The 23,103-nt window shown below is 48.1% G+C and overlaps 1 long non-coding RNA gene and 1 pseudogene across 2 annotated transcripts; one reads left to right on the forward strand and one right to left on the reverse strand.

The window, feature by feature from the left end:
* The first annotated feature begins 7,735 nt into the window (after window positions 1-7,735).
* LOC124706659 lies at window positions 7,736-8,511 on the forward strand (annotated as a pseudogene).
* Window positions 8,512-19,011: 10,500 nt separating this feature from the next.
* On the reverse strand, window positions 19,012-20,998 carry LOC124648919. 2 transcript variants are annotated; one of them, XR_006986471.1, is made up of 4 exons: window positions 20,920-20,998; window positions 20,533-20,763; window positions 19,912-20,111; window positions 19,012-19,629 (listed from the first exon to the last, which is right to left on the reverse strand). It is a non-coding gene; the product is annotated as an uncharacterized LOC124648919 (long non-coding RNA). The 2 variants fall into 2 exon arrangements; XR_006986470.1 differs by having other exon boundaries at window positions 20,644-20,983.
* Window positions 20,999-23,103: the final 2,105 nt, after the last annotated feature.

The following is a 23,103-nucleotide window of genomic DNA, read 5'->3' on the forward strand; positions in this document are numbered from 1 at the left end:
CCCGTTCATCCATCCCTGTGCCTACAGTATTTTAATCCTGATGTTTACTATAATCACTACTGCTATCTTTGTTACACTGCTGCTGATATTTCACTACTGCTACTGCTATAAAACTGTTGCTACTGATAAACTCTTGCAAGCAAGTCTGTTTCCAGGTGCAGCTGAATTGACAACTCCGTTGTTAAGGCTTAAAAATATTCTTTGGCTCCCCTTGTGTCGAATCAATAAATTGGGTTTTACTTCCCTCGAAGACTGTTGCGATCCCCTATACTTGTGGGTCATCAGAGGTCTAAGAGGAAGAAGAAGAAAACTTTGATCAATACACCACTCAAGGCAAGCTATACTCCTGCAAGCTCCCAAATGCAAAGCTCTACTAGAGCAAGGCCCATTACACTTCTATTTTTGTGTAAGGATCCAATCCCAATTTTTATTCTTGCAAGAAAGCTTACCTTTATAGTTAACTTGGGTCTAAGACTAGAGTGTTACAAGAACATCAAAAGTAGCTTAGAGAAATACAAGCTAGTGTAGCACCCTCATGACTAGTTGCTAGTGTTAAACTAAAATTGACTACTCTAGATGGGAACATGTGAAAACCAATGACTTTGAAAACCTTGGAATGATGAGTCATTCTATTGAAAGATTTTGAAGGTGAATATGACATGAATGACATGGTGACTTTGACAAAAACTGATGATTGGGTTCGGATGCGATATTATTCCAATTTTAGAGTACCCCCACAATACCTGATTATGGGTAAGGCTTAACTAGAAACTTATACGCTTTAGTATGGGTTCCCTCTAAACAATCGTCATAGAGGTTATGCCGAGGCTTCCTCCGTTGAAAGTGAAATGACGTGAAATGAGGTGAATGTCCGACCCAAGCCATGTGCAGTTCCCGGGATAACAGTTGGCTATCACCGGGAGGCCAAACTCATGGGGAGAGGTGTCTATACTAGAGTATGTAAGTTAAAGGTTATGGTTGATGATCCGCATACTGAGTATGATTATTCCGGGCTATCCCTAATGGATGTAATCAAAAGTTGTGGCACAAGTGTGCAACCTCTGCAGAGTGTAAACCTATTCGAATAGCCGTGTCCACGGTTATGGACGATTGGAAAGGCCATACTGTTCCGTTGTCAGCTGTTTCTAAAAATGAATGGTGAATTGAAAGGTGAATCTGACTTGAACACAACATGGTTGTGGGAATGACACTAATGTTCCCACTTAAGTTAGTTAGACAATGAAGAGTCTTTTACTAAATGCTTATGAACTAAAATTGGCTTTATGCAAATAAACCTATAGCATAGCACCCCCTTACTAAAATTGATAGTACTTACACTACTAGTTTGCGAGTACTTTAAAGTACTCATGGCTGTGTCCCTGGCTATTCAAATGGCCAGACTATGAAGAGGAGCAACAGTATCAGGATGACAGACAGCAGGACGTCTACGATAACTAGGATCATCTTCTAACGTCAAGTGTTGCCTGTGGATTAGATGGTGTTGTGTTTGTTGATCAATAGATCAACTATTATTGTAAGTGTGGATCATGTGATCTATTGTTGTAAGATGACTATGATTTGTAATGAATGATGACTCTATGATATCAACTGTTATGTCTCGCAAAAACAATCTTCCTGAGATTGCGATGTAGGGCATAATAGGCATCCGGACTTAAAAATCCGGGTGTTGACACAATGCCTTCCTTGACAGCTTGTTGTTAAATGTAGTTAGCCGTGGTCGTGGTAGATAGGAGCACAGGTTACGATCCTTATCTGCTAGCTAACCATATACGTTTGTATAGATAAACATCAATGTTGTTATGACTAACCGACTATGTAAACCCAAGTTATATAAGCTGCTATGTATACAAGGCATCGACTGCCCTTAGAGGTACGACACAATGTATCCCTCTCTTCACTGTTTCATATGGTACCAGAGCCACTACTCCTAAACCACGATGGCTCCTGCAACCTCTCCGTCACCAACCCCTGTCCCAACCAACATCATCGATGTCCTTGACTCCGCCACCACCATAAAGCTCGACCAAGACAACTTTCTCCTCTGGAAAGCCCAAGCCCTACCTGCACTCCACAACCATGATCTTTTCCCCCTTTGTAGATGGAACCAAAACCGCACCATCCAAAACCCTACCTGCTGTCGAAGGTTCTTCCAATCTGGTGGCCAATCAAGAGTACGCCACGTTATTCAAGCAGGACCAGCGGATCCTGAGTGGACTATTTGGCTCCCTCACGCCGACGGTGCTTGGGCACGTCCTCTTCCTCAAAACTTATGCGCAGGTACGGGAGGCACTCGACCGGATGTTCGCATCCCGGTCCAAGGCCAAGATCGTCCAGCTTCTCTCTCAACTGGTCAAGCCCAAGAAGTGGGATGTCTCCATGTCCGACTACTTCCACCACATGAAGAGGGTCACCGACACCATGACGTCGATCGGCAAACCGCTCGAGGACGATGAGCTTGTATCCTACATCCTCGCTGGCCTCGGGGACGACTTCGACAACTTCACCATGTCGATCACGGTGATGACAGGAAAGGGTGAGGACTTCACCCTCGGTGACCCCTATGGTCACATGACTGCGTACGAGGCGCGGAACATCGATCGCTCCTCCCGCAACAACAACTACAGCGGCGCCCAGTTTTAGCACTCTGCCAACAACGCCTCCCGTGTAGGCCGTGGGTGCGTCAACGTTCGTGGCTGTGGCTATGGAGGAGGCGGTCAAGGAGGCGGCCATGGTAGTGACAACCGCTACGACAACTTTGGGCACGGTGGAAACGCTCAGGGAGGCGGACGTGGACACGGTGGCAAGTCCACCTGCCAGATCCGCGACATCTACGGGCATGATGCACTGCTGTGCTACTCCCGCTTCAACCAGGCGATCCAGCCGGAGACATCCAGCCGCATGGATGGCTACACCTCCATCGGCGACGGCGCTGATCCGAGCTGGTACCTGGACTCCGGCGCGACGGACCACATGATGAACGACATGGAACGCCTCGACTTGCAGGACGCCTACAAGGGAAATGACCAGATACAGGTCGTGAACGGTATGCACATCCCCATCTCAGACATTGGTGATTCTTTTATACCTGGTTCAAGTAACTCTTTGCATCTAAAGAATGTCCTCCACACTCCTAAAATCAGCAAAAATCTCGTCTCCTCTCATAAACTCACCAATGATAATCAATGCTTTGTTGAAGTTCATCCAACTTGTTTTTTTGTGAAGGATCTCACCACGAGAACAACCCTGCTCCACGGTAAAGCTAGGGACAGCCTATACGCTATTCCAACTCCATCTCGCACTCATCATGCCAACCTTGCGGCCACCCACTCCAAGGAACGTACTCTAGCACAGTCGCCTCGGTCACCTAGCTTCACCAATCGTCCAAGCCATTCTTCGATCAAATAAATTAGGTTTTTTACCAAATAGTGAGCCTGTGCCACATGTGTGTGATGCTTGTCAACATGCCAAAGTCCATCTTCTCCCTTATGAGTTGTCTAGATGTGTTTCCCAATTTCCTCTTGAGTTAGTCCACACGGATGTGTAAGGTCTAGCTGTGAAATGTGCTGGAGGTTTTAGTTATTATGTAAGCTTCTTAGACGGTTTTAGTAAATTTACTTGGGGGATGGAGTTTTGGCTTCCGGGTCTAGATGGAACTGTTACCTGGACCAATGTTCGGTGCACCAAGATTGTTGATTTGGACGGAATTGAATGTTGTACGCGCACCAATAAACGGAGAATACGACGTCAATGTTGCATGCGGTTGTATGCCGGGCCCGCACGGATAAACGATCATGACTGGGAGACACCGAGCTTGTAGACGGAGGCGGCGAGCAACCCAGGTACCGATCGTTGTCCGTTTGTCTCTCTCCGGCATTCTCTCCCATGCTCCCTCTTCCATGCGCCTCATCCCAAATCACACATGGCCACCACGCCGGCCGCGCCACCGTGCATGCCCAGCACGTGCTCCTCTCCATCCTCCATCCTAAACAAATTTCCCATTTACTTGGGTTTATTTGTTGAAACATAAATCTGATGTTGAGAATGTGTTCTATCAATTCCAAAACCAAGTTGAGGGCTCCCTTGGCAAGAAAATCCTCTCTGTCCAATACGATTGGGGAGGAGAATATCAAAAATTACACCGCTACTTCAATGACACAGGCATAATTCATCGCATCACATCTGTCCACACACCCACCAATAAAATGGCGCCATTGAAAGGAAACATAGACACCTAGTTGAAACAGCTCTTGCACTTCTAGCCCATGCTTCTGTCCCTATACGGTTTTAGGACGATGCCATCCTCACAGCCTACTATGTTATCAATATAATTCCTAGTCGAGTCATCCACAATTTTCCAACCTGTTCACAAACTTTTCAAAACTCCCATCAACTACAATACTCTCCATGTCTTCGGCTGTGCCTGCTGGCTGAATCTCCGACAGTACAACACCAGAAAACTCTCCTTTTGCTCTCGCTAGTGTGTCTTCTTAGGCTACAATCCCAATCACCTAGGTTTTTTATGCTTGGATAAATCAAGTGGGCGTGTGTATGTTTCCCTGACATCGTCTTTGACGAATACGTATATCCCTTTTCCAGCGATCCACAAGCTCTTCAGGGCTCTCTCCGTCTGAAGATGCTCTTCTTATTTCTGAACCAGTTGTAGAAGTGTCGATGTGTGATGATACGGCCCGTGCTACTAACTCGCTTCCTGTCTCAGGTAACGTCGATCATGCCATGCATGGCTTGCATGCACCCCCTCATGTCGACCGCGCCGATCCCGTGGGCGCAGACCATGACGGGCCAGATGTTGCGGCCCAGCCTGGTGATGGGCCTGATGCATCACCACCGCCCTCTACCTCTATACCGTCCCATGGAATGGCTCCTGGCGATGAGGGCAGTGCAGCCTCGTCGCGAGGCTACTCTCCTCCAGCTGCGTCTCCAACCGTGCATGCTGCTTCTCCCATCCACCCACTAGTACAGAAAACCTTACCGCCGGCATCTTTAAATCGTACTCACCGGTGGTAAGAAGTCCGGCTATAAGCTAATTCCTAGTAGTGACCTTATGCGCACGCGCCTGCGCAATGAGGTGGTCCAACCGCGCAAGCTCTTCAACGGCATCATTCGCTACAACCCCGCTAAATGTGCTTTTGCCGCGGAACCAGTCTCACATCTTGATGCTCTTGCAACTCCAGCTTGGAAGACTGCTATGGATTCAGAGTTTCAGGCTCTCTGTCACAACAACACTTGACGCCTCGTCCAGCCACCTCATCATCATATAGTTGGCTACAAATGGGTCTTCAAGCTCAAGCAGAAACCCGATGGTTCCATTGTTTGGTAGAAGGCACGCTATATTGTCCGCGAGATCTTCCTACGCCTCCCAGCCCTCCAGAGCGTCGTCCGCGCCACGCGCCGCCTTCGCTTGCTGCGCTTTCCGCCGCGTCGTCCACTCATCCCCCACCTTCCGCCGCAGTTTCCGCGCGCTCCAGGCGCCGCCTCTCCTCGCATTTTTCCTCGAGCCCAACTTTGAAGTGGTCCCGGCCTTTCCCTGCACATGGCGCAGTTGCGACCCTGACCTTGTCGCCACCGATTTCTTTGACATCCACCACGCCGATGCCGATGCCAACTCCAAAACTACCGCAGTCAGGGAGATCGAATCCCCGAATCCTAGCTGGGACGGATACTCGCCGACTCCGATCCAAACCAATCTTGGTGCCGCTGAACACCGTGCGCACACTGACGTGCTCATCCGCCAGTGTGTGCGTTAACAAGGCGGGGACAGCGGGATCTCGGAGAGCCAGACATCAACCTAGAGAGCGGCACCAGCTGCTGCCAGTGAGGTCCGGCCAGGGCAGAGCAGCCACGAGGCACCACAGGGCGCGTCACTGTCGCAGTGCAGACGATGAAGGAGCTTGAGGTTCTGCGTCACATGCCGCCCTCCTCTTTGGACCGGCACGCCTTCGTTCAGTTTGGGTGGGCGGTGACCAGTTTTGTCCCCAACACCGCGAAACGTGCTACTGGTTCTTGTCTGTTCCTAAAATTGATAGAAATGCATGGTCAGTAAGTATTCTTCATTGAGCAAGAACCTGGCGGGCGGGCAAGCAAAATCACTAATATCAGATATATCGTCTGAACCACTCCATGTGAAAGAAGCTATGCACCAGCTGGAGAACACATTCGGAAGTAGCTAATGTAACCTCCGGGAAGAAATTAGATGCATCTCTGCTCAACAAGGGCACGCTACATTCTCCAGAATAGAAACCACTCGCCATGACAAGACCAATCCAGGCATCCATCGATCCATACGGGCTGGAATGCAGAGTGAATAAAAATCAGTGTGATCCTCTCATTCGTAGCTAACTAACCAAAGAACTCGTGCAGATCTATCATCGTGCACATCGTCTTCATGATCCTGCTGTCCCTCATCTTCATGATCACGGCAGTGCGGTCCTCTTGGAGTTGGTGCTCTTCCTTTGTGCTCGTGATGCACACCAGGAACACCTCGGCTCCTCAAAGTAAATGGGATTGTTAGCCAAAATAAAGATGACAAGTGTATTGAATCTTGTCGAGGCTGATATTGCAGAAGTCCGGATGAGGCAACCACATGGAACGGATACTCAATTCATGGATAACCCTTTCCACTGTCCTGTAAACAATTATTCAGTCACTAAACCAGCTCTTCGAAACACAATATGGCCATCAGAACCTAGCATATTCTTGTGTCATCCTGAAACCTGTTATTCTGCTAGTTGCCACATTTACATTCTGCTTAGTGGATAAAGGAAAAGAAGCCTGTTCAGGCTGAACCCACTTATTTTTCATGTGCTTATTATTCGAAGTTGTTAAGGGTGGGTGCTGTTCATGGTGCATCCTCAAAACATTCTGAAAAACCCAAAACGTCTACGCAGATTAGTTTCCTATGTATGATCTGTTCCTTGTGTTTGAAGGGTTCCTGATTATTCCCCTACTGAACTGAATTTCCGTTTGGGTGCGCGATGACCAGTTTATACTGATTATTCTTCACATACCCTATGAGGATGAGGATGGCATCAATAAAGAAATAGCCGCAACGTTGGAGGCCTTCTTGCGTCCCAACGAGGATGACGATGGCTCTTTTATTAGCAAGATCACTAATTTGGATGCACAGTTGATAACTGCAAGAGACCATATCCTGAGGATAAGTCCATGACTCTGAGGTCTGCGAGTGTGCCTAGTACAGAAAGAGAAACCTGATGATGAGTTGGTGATAACTTTATAAGTGGAAGCTCCATTCCCCTGCAGAACTGAATTCAGTTTGGGTGGGCGGTGACCAGTTTATACTGATTCTTCACATACTTAGCTATGCACCGGGCTGGAGAAGACCAGTACGCCACATCCGGAAGTAGCTAATGTAACCTCCGGGAAGAAATTAGATGCATCTCTGCTCAACAAGGGCAGGCTACATTCTCAAGAATAGAAACCACGTTCGCCATGACGGGACCAATCCAGGCATCCATCGATCCATACGGGCTGGAATGCAGAGTGAATAAAAATCAGTGTGATGCTAGCTCTCCTTCGTAGCTAAGTAACCGTAGAACTCCATGGTTATTCTAACACGCATTGACGCATAGCACTCACGGCGCCTTGCCTATATAAACAGCCTTGCACGTCCGCCTAAACGATATCACCAGTTCATCACCACCCCTGCAAAGCCAAGAAACAAGAGCACATGGCTACCATGGCCGAGCGCCTCGCCCTCGCCTTTCTGCTTGCGGCCGCCGCCGCTCTGGCGGCATCGGCGGTGGACACCAAGCTGACCCTGCAGAACCTCTGCCCGTTCCCCGTGACCCCGCTGGTCACCCCCAACGGGAACTTCTCCTCCATCTCCGACAACACCGTCGAGCTCGACCCCAACGGGGGCTGGTCTCCTTCCCCTTCCCGGACACCTTCTGGGCTGGCAGCGTGGTGGCGCGCACCTTCTGCAGGACGCCGACCAGCTGCGACACGGGCTCGTCGCCGCCGAGGACGGTGGTCCAGCTGGCCGTGCACTCCACCGAGGACCTGGCGACGTACAGCGTGAGCCTCGAGGACGGCTTCAACCTGGCGACGGTGGTCACCCCCCTGTTCAGCGCCGGCGGGCAGTGCCCGGCGCTGGGCTGCCCTCTGAACCTCACCAACGGGTGCCCCATGGATCAGGTCAAAATCGACGACTGCGGCGTCATGGTGGCGTGCAAGGGGGACCCCGGGTACTTCAAGCGGCGGTGCCCGCTGACGCGGGTGAACGGTTCCGACCGTGAGCCACTGCCACAGAGCTGCATCGCGCCCCGCGAGCTCAAGGTCGTCTTCTGCCAGAAGGAGCTCGCCCATCTGACCATGGTCGGTGCCGCCTCCGCCCAGACGGAGCTCGCCCATCTGACCATGGTCGGTGCCGCCTCCGCCCAGACAGAGCACCTGTAATTTCATGATAAATAAGCAGCTGCTCAGAATTCAACTTACTGTAAAGAGAAACAGATTGATGCGCCAATCGGGCTCTATCATACTGTAAATCTTCGAAAGTGAGCACATTACATTGTAACTGGCCTGTCGATATAAGGCAGCCCACGCACAAATGAAATGATGATAGTGAAGTCCCATTCTTTGCAAATATAAAATTGAATTCCTTCAGCAAATGAATGCATGTGAAGATAATAAGGAGGAATGAACAACACACGCTGGATTACCAAAAAAGTTACCAATTCGAACCAAGATATCATCAGCCATGCAACGTCAACACTTATCAAAAAGTTTCCGACCATTGGTAAGCCTCTTTTCTGAAACTGTATGTCGTACTGGTGTGCAGCTTGTTCACGAGTGAAGAGAAGCAATGGGACTGGGATCGATGTTCGTAATGTTGACAGATGTGCTTGTTGTTCATTAGATTTTGGTTGGCATGTATGGATGCCTGAAAGGCTGAACATGCTATAATTAATGACGAATACTTCCAATGAGCTCCCACAATTAATGATGAATAGATTGGAAGATGACAGAAGAGACAGAATGCTTTTGGAAGATGACACAATTATTTGACTGTTTTTTCGAAAATGGGCACTTTATTACTTTAAGCAATAGACACGGCCTCTGCATAACTAGGATGCACACAGTCGTACAAATATCTGTTACAAAACACGAAATCATCCGACGATAAAAATCCAAAGTTCTCGATAAAAAAAAACTAGCTAGGTGGATCCAGACGAAGATCACGCTGCCACCCATGTTGGGAAAAAATATCCCTCGCCGTATCCTCCAACCGTGAAGACACCTCCATAAAGAGGTCTCGATGCTCCATCCGCTGAAGAGGCACCCATGAGCGAAGTGTAGCTGTGCATCGGTATATGACCTGCATAAGAGAGGAAGAAATATTATTGAAAATCTTGTCATTTCTACATAGCCAGAGCGACCAAATAATGGCAATTGCTCCCATCCTAATAAGACGCTTAAACCTAACAGCCACACCATTGAGCCAATTACCAAATATATTGGCAACACTATGCGGTGGGTATAAGGTATACCCTATTTGGACAGCTGACCATATAGATCTAGCAAACTTACACTGGAAGAACAAGTGTTTAATAGTCTCGTCTTGGTGACAGAAAACACACTTTTTACTTCCATGCCAGTTGCGTTTGGCAAGATTATCTTTAGTGAGGATGACCCCACGACGAAGATACCATGCAAACACTTTTGTTTTTAGCGGTATCTTCATCTTCCAAATTTTAGAATTATTATCGACTGGAATATCAGGCTGAATCAAAGCATTGTACATGGAAGCCACAGAGAATGAACCATTTGCGGTGAGGTTCCAGCGAAACACGTCGGACCCCTGCGTCAATTGAACTAGTTCAAGACGTTGTAGCAATTCATGCCAGGAGATTTTTCTAGGTCCGATGAGGGTTCTTCTGAACGTCACATTCGGTGGGAAAGTTTCCAACACCTTAGCGATAGTATCACTTTTGTGGCGGACAATATTGTACAATGACGGATATTGTTCTCGGAGTGTGGCATTGCCAAGCCATTTATCCTCCCAGAAACGAATTTCCGACCCATCCCTAATAGAGAAAGATCCATATGGAAAGAAATACTTCTTTGTATCCATAAGGCCTGCCCAAAAGTGTGAATCTCCTGGTTTCCAAAGAACCTGAGATAGAGCCTTTGAGCCAATGTACTTTCTCTTGAGGAGTGTTTGCCAAACTCCCTCCTCGGTAAGTAGCTTAGAGAGCCATTTACCAAGTAAGGACCTATTCTTGACCTGGAGATCTTGGATGCCCAGTCCTCCATGGTCTTTGGGGCGGCAAAGCACACTCCACTTAGCCAATCGATATTTACGCTTCTCACTATCCCCTTGCCAGAAGAATCTAGATCGGAAATAATCCAATCGTTTTAAGACCCCTCTAGGAAGTTGGAAGAAAGATATCATATACAGTACCATATTACTTAGTACCGCATTTATGAGAACTAATCTTCCTCCCAAGGATAGTAATTTGCCTTTCCAACTGCTTAATCTAATCTGTAGTCTTTCCTCGACCATTTTCCATTCGGCATTGGTTAGTCTCCGATAATGAATCGGAATACCCAAGTACCTAATCGGAAATTGGCCTTGCTCATAGCCAAACAGCTCAGCATAATCTGCAACATTATCTTGGGCCTCACCAAAACAAAACAACTCACTTTTATGGAAATTAATTTTTAGACCCGAAAGCTGCTCAAATACTGAAAGAATTAACTTCAGATTTCGAGCTTTTTCAATGTCATGATCCATAAAAAGAATTGTGTCGTCGGCATATTGAAGGATGGACAATCCTCCATCAACAAGATGAGGAATGACCCCTTCAATCTGGCCCTCTGACTTTGAGCGTTCAATCATAACAGCAAGCATATCCGCCACTATATTAAAAAGCATTGGCGATAATGGATCTCCCTGTCTTAGCCCCTTCTTGGTTTGAAAGTATTTGCCCACGTCATCGTTGACTTTAATGGCAACACTCCCTCCCGAGACAAAACTATTGATCAACGCACACCACTCATCAGAGCAACCTTTCATTCTGAGAGTTTGTTGCAAGAAAGACCACTTAACCTTATCATAGGCTTTTTCAAAGTCAATCTTTAAAATTACCCCATTCAACTTCTTTCTATGCAATTCATGAACAGTTTCATGGAGGACTACAACCCCATCGAGGATGTTCCGTCCTTGCATAAAAGCAGTTTGTGAAGGCCTAACCACATGATCAGCCACTGTGTTAAGCCGAATCGTGGCCACCTTAGTGAATATTTTAAAGCTGACGTTAAGAAGACAAATAGGACGATATTGTTGGATCCTTTCTGCTTCATTAACCTTTGGCAATAAAATAATTTCACCAAAGTTGAGCCTAAACAGCTCCAACTGACCAGCATAAAGATCCGCGAAAAGAGCCATCAGGTCAAACTTGATGACATCCCAGAAATTTTGATAAAATTCAGCTGGAAAGCCATCAGGACCAGGGGCTTTATTATGCTCCATTTGGAAAACAGCTTTTCTTACTTCCTCCTCAGTGTAAGGAGAAGTGAGAAAATTTTCTCAGCTTGAGTGACTTGAGGAATATCATCCGTTCTAGCCTCATCAAGCGAGAAATTTCTTTCCTCGGGCGCACCAAAAAGTCCCTTATAATAGCTCGTAATATACGACTTTAGCTGATCATGTCCCTCGATAGTACCCTCATCCTGCACAAGAGTACGAATAAGTTTCTTCCTATGTTTGCCATTGGCAACACAATGGAAGTACCTCGTATTCGAATCTCCCTCCAGAATAAATTGGGCCTTAGATCGTTGGTACCATTTCAGCTCCTCTTCACGCAGTAGTTTTGCGATTTCCGCATTCGATTGGCTTTTTTGCTCAATCTCTTGTGTGGAAAGAGGCCGAACTTCTGCTTTAGCTTCGAGGTCATCTATAATAGATGATAGTCGTTGCTTTTCTTTTCTAAGAATCCCAGTTGTGTGTCGTGCCCAGCCACAGAGGTGTTTGCGTGCAGCATGCATTTTGTTATTCCACCTCTGTATCGAAGACAAACCTACAACCGGTCTTTCCCATATCCTTTTAACCATGGTCTGAAAACCATCCCAATTCAACCAACCGAGTTCAAACTTAAATCGGCGGTTAGACGGAGGTCTAGGTAAACCAGTGGATAACAAGATGGGAGCATGATCCGAGAATCCAACAATACGTTCTAGTGCACGTACCGACACCATTGGGTATTTCAATTCCCAATCGGTATCCATGAGTACACGATCTAGTTTTTCATATGTTGGTTCCGGAAGATTGTTAGCCCAGGTAAATTGTCTGCCAATCATTGACACCTCCCTCAAATCCAAGCTGTGAATGACCGCATTGAACAAGAAGGGCCAATGATTGTCAAAAGTGCCCCTACTCTTCTCGCATGGAAATCTCAACAAATTAAGATCCCCCCTATGAGAATAGGATGAGGGTTTTCCTTTGCTAGATTCACCAATTCTCGAAGAAAGGCGGCCTTGGAAGCTTCCTGAGCAGCACCATACACGGCGACTAGACTCCAAATGAAATTGTCAGCTCGATTGCGGATGTGGAATTTGATATGAAATTCCCCCACCGAATGTGCTAACACTTCCATTGAGTCCGTTCTGACAGCGAGTAAGATACTGCCAGATCTTCCACGGGGAGGACAAGAAATCCAAGTAAAGTCACTACCACCGGATATACGGTTAAGCAGACTTTGCGAGAAATCCCTTCTCCCCGTCTCAGAAATAGCCAAAAAATCCAAATTATGATCCCTAATGCAATCGGCAAAATGTAAGTGTTTAGCCAAGTCACCAAGACCTCTGCTATTCGCAAACATGCCATTCATTGGGAAACAATGGGAGATTTGGAAATTTTGGACCGTTTCCGCGGTTTCTTATTGGAGGAGGATTTGGACTTCCGACGAGATGCTTTTAACTCATATAAAGAGTAAAGATCATCCTCATCCAAACCCACCTCCGACACTGCACCAACTAGGTGAGAAAGAAGATGACCATCTGATGTGGCAATCGCTTCCTCCTCATCTAAATAGGTGGAATCCAACACGGTCGAAGCTTTTGGAATAACCGTAAGACGATCAAATTCCATATGCTTCAAGACTCTAGTTGAAACAGAAATCTCTTTTTCATTACTGCCTAACCTAACTCCTAAACTATTAAGCTTAGAGGAAATAACAGGTGATGAAAAAGAGAGAAAAGATTTCGATTTATGAGAAGAATTCATACCAACATAGTCAAGGTTTTGTGCCGCCTTACGGCGCATCGCCTTCTGCATAGAGTCCTCATCCGTCATCGTCCCCCCATCAGCATCCATGCCGAACCTCCCACTCCGCCTAACTGGGGTGACATACCCTCCAAAGGTGTCACTCGACGGCACACGTGCGGGAGGTGGCACCACATCCACCCCCACATCCCGCTGTGGAAGCGGCGTAGTAGGCGGTGTCGGTGTCGGAGTCCCGATGGGCGAGGAAGGAGCCTGAGCCGGAGGCGGTGAAGATGTAGTAGACGTCGAGGCCGACGGCGAAGTCGATGGTGCGGAAGGGGAAGGCGCCCGTGTCAGTCCTGGAGACGACACTCCCAACCCCAACCCCGGCACCACGAAAGCCGCAGCCGTAGTAGGAGGGGACACGGGCGGTGAAGCAGCCCCCCCCCCCCACCACCTCCTCCATGGAGTCCGCAGCCGCGGTGGTAGAAGGAGGCACAGTCGATGTAGCAGCCTCCCCCAACCCTGCCGAGTCACCTGCATAGGGGGGCTCGGGTGATGAAGTAGCCCCCCCCCCCCCCAACATCGGTGAATGTGTCGCAGAAGGGGGCACAGGTGATGTAGCAACCCCCCTCTCCGTCACCTCCACGTGGGTCGTCGCCGAAGACCAAGGGGTAGATGGTGTCGTGGACACCACCGTAGCCACCTCCTGAGCATTGACCGGAGAAGCCGCAGAACCGACCTCCATCGCCATAGGTAGCACCACAGCGCGACTTACCAGCTGAGGAGACACCCTACGGACCCTCTCCACAATCTCGATGCCTCTCGGCGTCCTCGGATTAGCATTATAGGGCGTAATGACCGAACATAAAACAGTAGAAGCCGCCACTGACTTTCCTTTACTCGTCGAGGAAGAATGGAGAGAGGAGTCCACATCCATATTAGAAGCTTCAGATGCCATAGCCCCCGAAGGACCAATGGAATCGTGATCCTTGTCATTACCCAAATCCTCCTCATCCACATCATCACCCTTCCGTCTCCAGAAATAAGGGGTGAAAGATGGGTCCGCAACAAAATCAGCCGGCTCACGACGGAAAACAAAGCCAAATAACTTCAGCTTGACAGCACATGCCACAGCAAGAAAAGGGCCCGTATCATCAACCTGCCCCTCCAAAGCCTGGGGGTTAACCATGGCCACGTATAGACGCACAACCCCACGACTCCGCAAAGTGACAAGATCGACATCAAGTGGAACACCAAGAAGAGTCCCGACCGCCCAAAGACCATGGAAATGTCTCACCGTATAAGGAACCCCCTCCACATGTACCCAAACCGGCTTCAGCTCAGACTTATGCTGGATATCCTGAGCTTTCCAAACTGTGAGCGAAGTTGTAGCCTTATGCGCGGGTACACCCATCTGAAACCCATCAACACGCTGGAGATCCTCCGCCGAAGGGAACCCAATAAGAAAAGCATCATCCCCATGAGCAACAGCCTCCCACTTCCACTGCACATTAAGCGGACAAATCCTCTTCATCAAATCTTGGATCGCCTTTGCAGGAACCTTGTCACCCGAAATAGTCACCAGGGCTGTAGGAGAGCAGGTCGGAGCAAGGTGTGCCTTATGCACACTGTCAGGTAAGCACAACAAAGCATCGTCAGTCCCTTCCCCTGTAACGAAAGACGAAGGTCTTGGAAGGCGCAAGGTGGGACATCTCAAGGTAGGGTGCTTGAAGTTATCACAAACAAGACAGTAATGTTGAACTGTACAATCTTTAGTGGCATGAGAATCAACTGCACACTTCCAACATTTTCCAGTCTTCTTCCCTTTACCCTGAACAACAACCGACGCCGACACAGGCTCCGACGAAGAGGGAACATCGATCACTGCAACCGGCTCCTGAAACACAGCGGCTACCTCTAACGTCCCAGCTGGTACAGCTGCAGAACCCACAACATGCGGCTGCACGAACTGGTCAGACGGTGCAACTAACTGAGATTGATGCACCCCCTGACCCGGCGGTACAGCCTTCTTCTTCTTGCGCTTGTTTCTGAGCCCAACTGGACCCGCTGCCATCGTAACCGGAGGACCCTGCTGCTGTTGCGGAAACTGCCCAAAAGGCGGCAAGGAGTAATGTTGTTGCTGTTGCTGGTACCCCGTCTGGACAAGCGGCCGCTGCTGCATAAACTGAGGACCAACCTGCGGCATGTACGCCAGCGGTCCGGGCTGCTGCGAGGGCGGTTGAAGCGGACGAAGCTGCTGTGGCACGAAAGGCTGAAATGTAGGCATTGGGGGCTGAAAATACCCAGGCTGAAACTGCTGCTGTAACTGTGGCTGCCCAACAGCCCCTCCCGGATGATGCTGCTGAAGGAAACCAGGCGGTTGAGCCGCCCCACCCGGCGGCAGAGAGGTCTGCGACGGACGGGTCGCTGCTGGTCTGGGGGGCCCCGCCGCACTACTGCCCAGCGGCACAGCACCTGCGGCAGCACCGCCCGGGGCGGCCGACACGGGCGGACGCGGATCCACCATGGCCGCCGCAAGGTATGTGCGGCTGCCCAGGAGCCAAGGCGAGGGCGGCGTGGACAGCAGCGGCAGGAGGAGATCGCTCGGAGCTGCGGCCGATGGTGAAGACGAAGATCGCGGCGACGGACTTGGGAAGACCGAGGTTGGAGGCGATGGCGGAGTCGCTGCACGAAGCGGAGGGCACGGCAACGATGTGTCACGATGGTGGGCGCTTCCGTAGGTTTTGCAGGACCTTCTGCGACGCCTCCGACGCAGATGGGCCCAACCAGTAGGCACGTCCAGGCCCACGTCATCGTCGCCCACGGTTGCAGAAAAAGCATGCGGTACCGATCGCGCGTGATGCGCGGCCCCCATCTCGTCCGCCTCCGAAGATTTCGTGACCGTTTCCGATTCAGAGACCGAAACCGTCCCGGAGCACGACGGCAAGGACGCCACGGCCGACGAAGAAGCAGCATGCGCCGCCAGAGCCTCTTCCAGGAAGAACCCTAGGATCGGCAGGGGCGAGACCCGACGTCGAGGAAGAGGGCCTCTCCAGCTGCCGACCCGAGGGGAGCGTACTAGGCATAGGCCCGTCGGGGACGCCGAGGACGAACGCCCGCCCCGACGAGCCGACATACGATCCACGACCGGCGAAGACAGCTGCGAAGACCTGCACGCAGTAGCACCGTGATCAGACATACCTGGCGCCACCGAGCCGGGGGTGGAGCGGCGCTCCCAGAAACGCGACGACGGCGACGGAAAACCAGCGTCCGCCCAGAATTCCGCGAGCAGTTCATCGTCAGATTTCCTGGGACGCCGCACCATCGGCGAGCTCGGCCGAGATGGGTACTCTTCGATGGCTTCCTCCGCCACTTGAATGGCAACGTGATCATCCGCGCCGATCTCGTCGCCCACAGACTCCTCCGGCAATGCCTGCAACAGAGAGAAACGATTCTCCACCGCCGGCGCCAGAGTTAGCCGCCTTCGTCGGCGACGTAGAGCCGCGCCGGCCGGCGTGACGGGCGGCGGCTCACCTGGGTCGCCCCGATCGCCATGCTCAGACTCGCTCATCGCTCTTACCTAGTTCCCCTTTTCTGCATGTACCAGGTGTAGACCGTGATGTGGGCAAGCCAGGATGGCCTCAACGGCTCGTCGGAGTTATGGAGGATCCGCCGGCAGAGGACAACCCCTAGACCCTTCCAAGTTGTCCACGCGAGAGGACATCTATTTGACTGTTGTAGCTAACTTACCTTCCGGTGCTCTTGCGTCATCCCTTTTCCAATTCATTTTGTATGTCACTAGTGGTTGGGGCGCCCCATGGGGCGCCTCCTCGCCGATCAGGTGCATGCCAATCGGGCCCCTCTGAGGGCATTAGTCATAGAAACATACATAGCAATGGTAGTAAGTTAGGTGTACATTGACTGAGTATTCAGCAGGAAATGAATTAGAGCTTAACCGCAATTATCTTGAACAAGTGTTGGTGTAGCTACAAACGAAAGATCAAAGATCAATGTATGAAGTAAATACACCCGGAAAAAGTAGTTGTTTGTTAAGTATGACTCAACTGATATATGCCAACAAGACACATATATATCTAATGAACTCTAATGCAGCATCGCCTCTATGTGTGAGGATCAGTCTCTCCATTTGCAGATTCAACAGATTCAGACTTGCCTTTTTCTTTGAAGTGGAGAAATGTAATAGCTCATGATTGTTAGAAGCTTTTCGGCGAAGTGTTGACCTGTCAAATCAAATATAAAAATACAGATTAGAGGTTTAGTTTGTGAGTTCCAGCAGGGGGTAAAAACTGGGGGCAAATGCTTTGTTATCTGATCGTACCACACCTTCATGGGTAAAAAGAAAGTATCAGTGTTAAGTGTTGAAAAAATCATTTGAATCTTGGAATGATGATGCTATATGCGCACGTGGAATGAAAGCTACCGCGAATGGTTAAGCGAGTTTCATGATTTAGCTAGGAAGACCGATATAAACAAATGGTAATTCCATACCTATGTGTTCAAGTTAAACATTTTATTTGTACTTTCCAATTTACTTTAAATATGTGTATGATCTAATATCCAATTCACTGCAAGTTAAGAGAAACATACGTGAAAAAATCAGACGTTGATAAATCAAAGTAAATTAAAGGACGGATATGCATAAAATTTCATGTTCTATTTCACGGAGAATATATTTTTTGTGACAATTAACAAGAAAAAACTACCCTTTTATCAACCTAACAAAGTACCAAAAATAGAAAGCAAATTCACTCAAAGTAGAAAATAAATTCACTCGAATTTACTCAATGTAAACAAATCTATACAAACAGACAAGAAAGAGAGAAAGAGAGATTAGAATATGGCGACCATCTAAGCTTGGAGCTGGCTTTTTAGGCGACGATGCAACGGCGCATGATTCTTCTCCACTTCTCATGTTCCTCTTGCTAACATGGCATGCAACAGGCCAGAACAAGACTGCATACTGAGACCCACTCACAAACACATTTAAATAGTTAGGAGCACAAAAATAGAAAATGGAATGAGCAACTCAGCAAATTTATCCCTTGAAAATATGTTTTAAAGACTATGCTAAATAATGAAATCTGTGGGACAAGATAGTGGCAATAATCGTACAAGGAAAGTGAACACCTGTCAGGCACCATAAGTTAGACACCATAACACATTTAACCTCTATAAACCTGAACATCCAATAAAAAACATATCTGAATAATTTTCTGACTGCATATTTCAATGGTAAATGCACCAAAAAATATTACAAAAAAGGTGTACTACTCGGCAAAACCATTATCATTATTAAGACTTTTAAGCTACTCGGCAAAACCATTTCTGTCACCAACAAAGAAATCGAGATGATCCTGACCTTACTAAGGCATCCGCTGGTGGCGTTGCTTCTGTCATTGCACATGCATGTCAAGGCATCCGCTGGTGGCGTTGCTTCTGTCATTGCGCATGCATGTCAAGGCATCCTAGCCTCAAAGAAATCGAGATGATCCTCACCGATGTTCATATGACATTAAAAAGATTGGAAATGAGCAAACACACACCGTTGTTGGCTCCTGTCAGCGGCCTTAGCTCCGAATCAGCTGAAAACAAATGATAAAAGATGTGAATGTTCAGAAAATTCTGAGCTCCAAACTCGGTGCATTTACTGAAATCAGAACTCCAAAGACAATAGCAAATACAAATAAAGTTTACACACCTCCAAACCTACCTTCAAAAAGGACACCACAATATGTAATGAAGTCAAGGATCATTCTTCAGCAGCAGATCAGAAAGAGTGCAATAGCACAGCTGATCACAAAATTCAACCACCGCTCCTTGAACTCCTACTCCTAAGCTCGAGGACACAAAATGCTTCTATAAAAGCTTCAGAAAGAGTGAATACCACAAGCTGATCACAAAATTCAACCACCGCTCCTTGAACTCCTACTCCTAAGCTCGAGGACACAAAAAATGCTTCTATAAAAGCTTCAAACCACCAGTAACATCACAAACCTATCAGCCTGCATTTCAATAGTACAATAAGCAAACAAATCTAGTTAACCACAATTACTAAATTCCTGCAAAAAAAAAAAGCGCTGAGGACTGAAAAAACATGATACCCTATGAAGTGAGGGGATAGAGCAAAGCTATTGCAGTAAATTTATTAGAATTTATGTGCACGGAAGATACCTCTTGGAAGTGAATGTGAAATTTGTGCATTCCATTCAACTACTTTGCATCTATGTCCTAGTTGTTGGCCAACACAAATATAAGCATGCATATGTATTTCTCTAAGAGAAATGTTACCGTGACACCATTCTTGTTGAAACAACTGAGCATATATTGTGATCATCCATAAATCCCTGGAAAACACAATGACAAGAGTCAGTGGCATACATACATTTAGAAAATCAATGTAGGCATAATTTCTCATTAGTACATAGTATACATTGATTATCAATCTTTCATGAGTAGTATACAATTTCTGGAGGATCAGAAAGGTTGGCGATGAATGTTAAAGCTTCAATCTCTTGAGTAATATATAATATTCACTGATGATCAATCGTATACCCTCTAATGGATTCGTGGATGACCTTAGGCCACAAAATCCACTATACATAGATAGAGGAGAACAGGTAAAATACCTTGGTTGAGGACTAATTCCTATGATGCTGCTGCCGTACGTACATGTGAAAGCCAATTTAGAAAGGCAACTTAAACATGATGAAGCTTCTTTTAAGTTCTGACAAACACCCTTCAGCCTGGTGAATGAGAGAAACATTCCATTCAAACAAATAGCTCAGATCTCATCATTAAAACTGGCGTTTTCCATAGAAAGAAATACCTGATGCAAAACAACAAAATTGTTAACATGAAGAAAAGTGCAAAACCAAACCAGGAACCTCTATTTGAATCGGACCTTTAAGGTATTACTTTATATAATCAGAGCATACCTATGCCAAGTAGCAAACAATATGTTAGCGTGAACCATAAGAAATTGTCCTTTCATGGAAATCTCGTATTGCATTTTAAGAGTAAAATCTCTTATTACTGAAGTAATTGAATTTCTGAAAGCTAATAACATACTGAAACGTTTGTCCAAGAATATATATCCATCTTAGTTTTTCTACCACCAATACATTAACAAACTAAATTGATTCTAACCCAGTATACTTCTCAATCACATAGAGCTAAAAATAAAAATCATTTCATAATTTCATCAAGCAGAATATTAAAAGAAAATCTAGCCTGCAACAGAACATTACCATATTTCTGGTCAGGGGATGAAGATACCACAAATATGAGCACACCAAAGAGAGGTATGGAGGATGAAGATGTGGTCGAAGAGGATGAGGTAAGAGGATAAGAAAATATACTGTGATGTGGCCTCGCCCATCCAATCGCCGAATCCATCCACACCCAACGCGGCCTTCTTTTTTCCATTCTTGGTCGCTGACAGAGCTGCAGGCCAAGGTCTTCACTGCTTCTCCCGTCGCCTGTGGGAAGAGGAGATGAGATGGCAGCAGCCCCGTCGATCTAGGGTTAGGCAAGGCTGCAAAGGAGGAACGCCATAGGATAGAAATCACAGAGGATGGCAAGGAGGAAGAGCTCCAGGGAGGAGGAGGAGGAAGCACGAAGAAGGAGGGGGCTACCTGCGCCGGCGTTGCCGCCGTCGGGTTTGGTAGACGCGGGTTGAGCCTCTCCTCTAGAGAGCTCTTTTCGGAAGGGAAAGGGGGCACAAAGTGGTGAGCGAGCCGGATAGACGCGGGGTTGGTTTCCACATCGGATGGCGCGGAGCCGGAGCGGCCCTAGTCCCCAACGAGCGAGCGCCAGGTGGGTGTCGTGGAGGGCTCTGAGATGGGGCAAGCACTCACGCACTTGCTTGTTCTCAATTTATCGAAAAAATATTTGCTGGGAACGGGCCGCACATTGCCTCTTTTGGTTGGCATGTATGGATGCCTGAAAGGCTGAACATGGTATAGTGACGAATCTACTTCAGAGGGAATAGCGATTCTGGACCATTGGATGCTGTCAGCAGGGTGCCAGATGGAAAATCTCGTCCATTCATTCAGGCCAGCAGCGCGTCCAGTGGTTGTCGCGTGCGTGCGTGAACTAGACAAAGCCATGAAACGTCGCTATTTTACTCGCGTGCAACTTCACGTGGGTCCTATATCCGGCCGGGTCCGCTCGTCAGTCGCTGGGTTGGTTTTTGGGCTGGTCGCGCGTCGCTTCGGGGCATGGAACGGCAGGGTAGGTTGGGGTTTTGGTGGCTCTCCAGTCTCCACCCAATCCCCAATCGTTGTGTCCCCCATCTTCCTCGACGCTTCATTGTGCGAAAGCCTTCCGGCGCTTAGGGTTCGCCCATGGCCGCTTGCTTGGAGGTGTGGGGCTGGTCCGCGACGGAGATGGACCAGTGAAGAAGACGTTGGGGCTGTGGTGGGTGGCTAGCGGCGAGGGCGGGGGTGGCCGGCGAGCTGCAAGGCGGCGAGGGAGGGGGTGGCCGGCGAGCTGCGAGGCGGCGAGGGCAGGGGTGGTCGGCGAGCTGCGAGGCAGCGGTGACTACCGGCTCTCCTCCGCTCCTCACTTCTTCACCGGCAGCAACGAGCGGCCGACCTCTTTGTTCGTGGACTTCTTTCCGGTATTTTCTTGTTTCTTTTCCTGGCCGTGTTTCTAGAAACAGAGTAGAGTATGGGCTTTTGATTCTTTTGTTTCTTTCCTGGACGCTTTTGTCCACAAATTTTACTTCTTCTTGTTTCTCTTCTAGGCTGCGCGTTTGGAAACAAAGTGCTCGATTTAGATCTGTTGTTATTTGACTTTTTCAGATTCTTCTTCTTTCCCATATTTTGGTAATCCTTCCCTCTTACCCCTGACTTGATTTCTTTTGGCTTTGTGCTCCGTCTTTCCAGGTCTTCGCCTGGGATTGTCGCATCGGGTGGCCGCCTTCCTCTTGCATTCACCGAGCGAGCAAAAGCAGCGGCCATGGGCGGGCTGCTGAGCAGGCGTGCGAGCAGCTGCAGGGCGCCATGTGCGTGGCGGCTGATGCGTGAATGGAGCAGGCGGAGGGAGGACGAGGATTTGACGGCCGGCTGGAGGCCACGGTGGACCCGTACGGCGACGGAAGGGCGCCCATGGGAGAGCGGTTGTGAGGGGGCGTCAGAAACTGCAGGGCTACGGAAGGGAAGGTGCAAAGGATGCAAGCGCCGTTTTACTCCACAGCTTTATTTAGTACGCATCAAGCTTATCTGCAAAGGTAACCTCCTGATTTTATCCCCTCGGCTGTGTTTGCCAAAGTAGATTTGCAACGAGAATCTGCTAAAGAAAGGAGAAAACAACAGGCCTACCTTGATACTTTATCTAGGTAGGAAGCTAGAGCCTAATGTATGAAATAGGAATTAGCGTGCAGCATCTCCGCAGGTGGAGAGAGAGGACAAAGGTTTTTTTTTGGTGGTGGCAAATTATCAGGTTATGGAAGTACGCATTCGTGGAGTTTGTCTGAAAATTAAGATGAATGAGTATTTAGAAATGTACCGAAAATTTTAATGGCTCCTGATATTTCTTTTCATTTTCTCAGGCAATATATTAACACATGATAATTTTGCTGGACCCGGTCTTACGTTAGTCCATTCTGATATTCTGGTCAGGTCTGGATCCAGTGGGCATGTCTATCGCCGTCGTCAGTTCTCCTTGTCTTTAGGTCAAAGTTTGGCTCTGAAGATTGATTACAATTTGATTATTTCCTATTTTCCACATTTGATTGCATGATATATATATGTGCGATGACATGAATATTAAATCCTTTAGTGGCATATGAGTGTATTAAAAGGATTGAGAATCCT

The sequence above is a fragment of the Lolium rigidum genome, chromosome 4 (assembly GCF_022539505.1).
Source record: "Lolium rigidum isolate FL_2022 chromosome 4, APGP_CSIRO_Lrig_0.1, whole genome shotgun sequence".
Lineage (NCBI taxonomy): Eukaryota > Viridiplantae > Streptophyta > Magnoliopsida > Poales > Poaceae > Lolium > Lolium rigidum.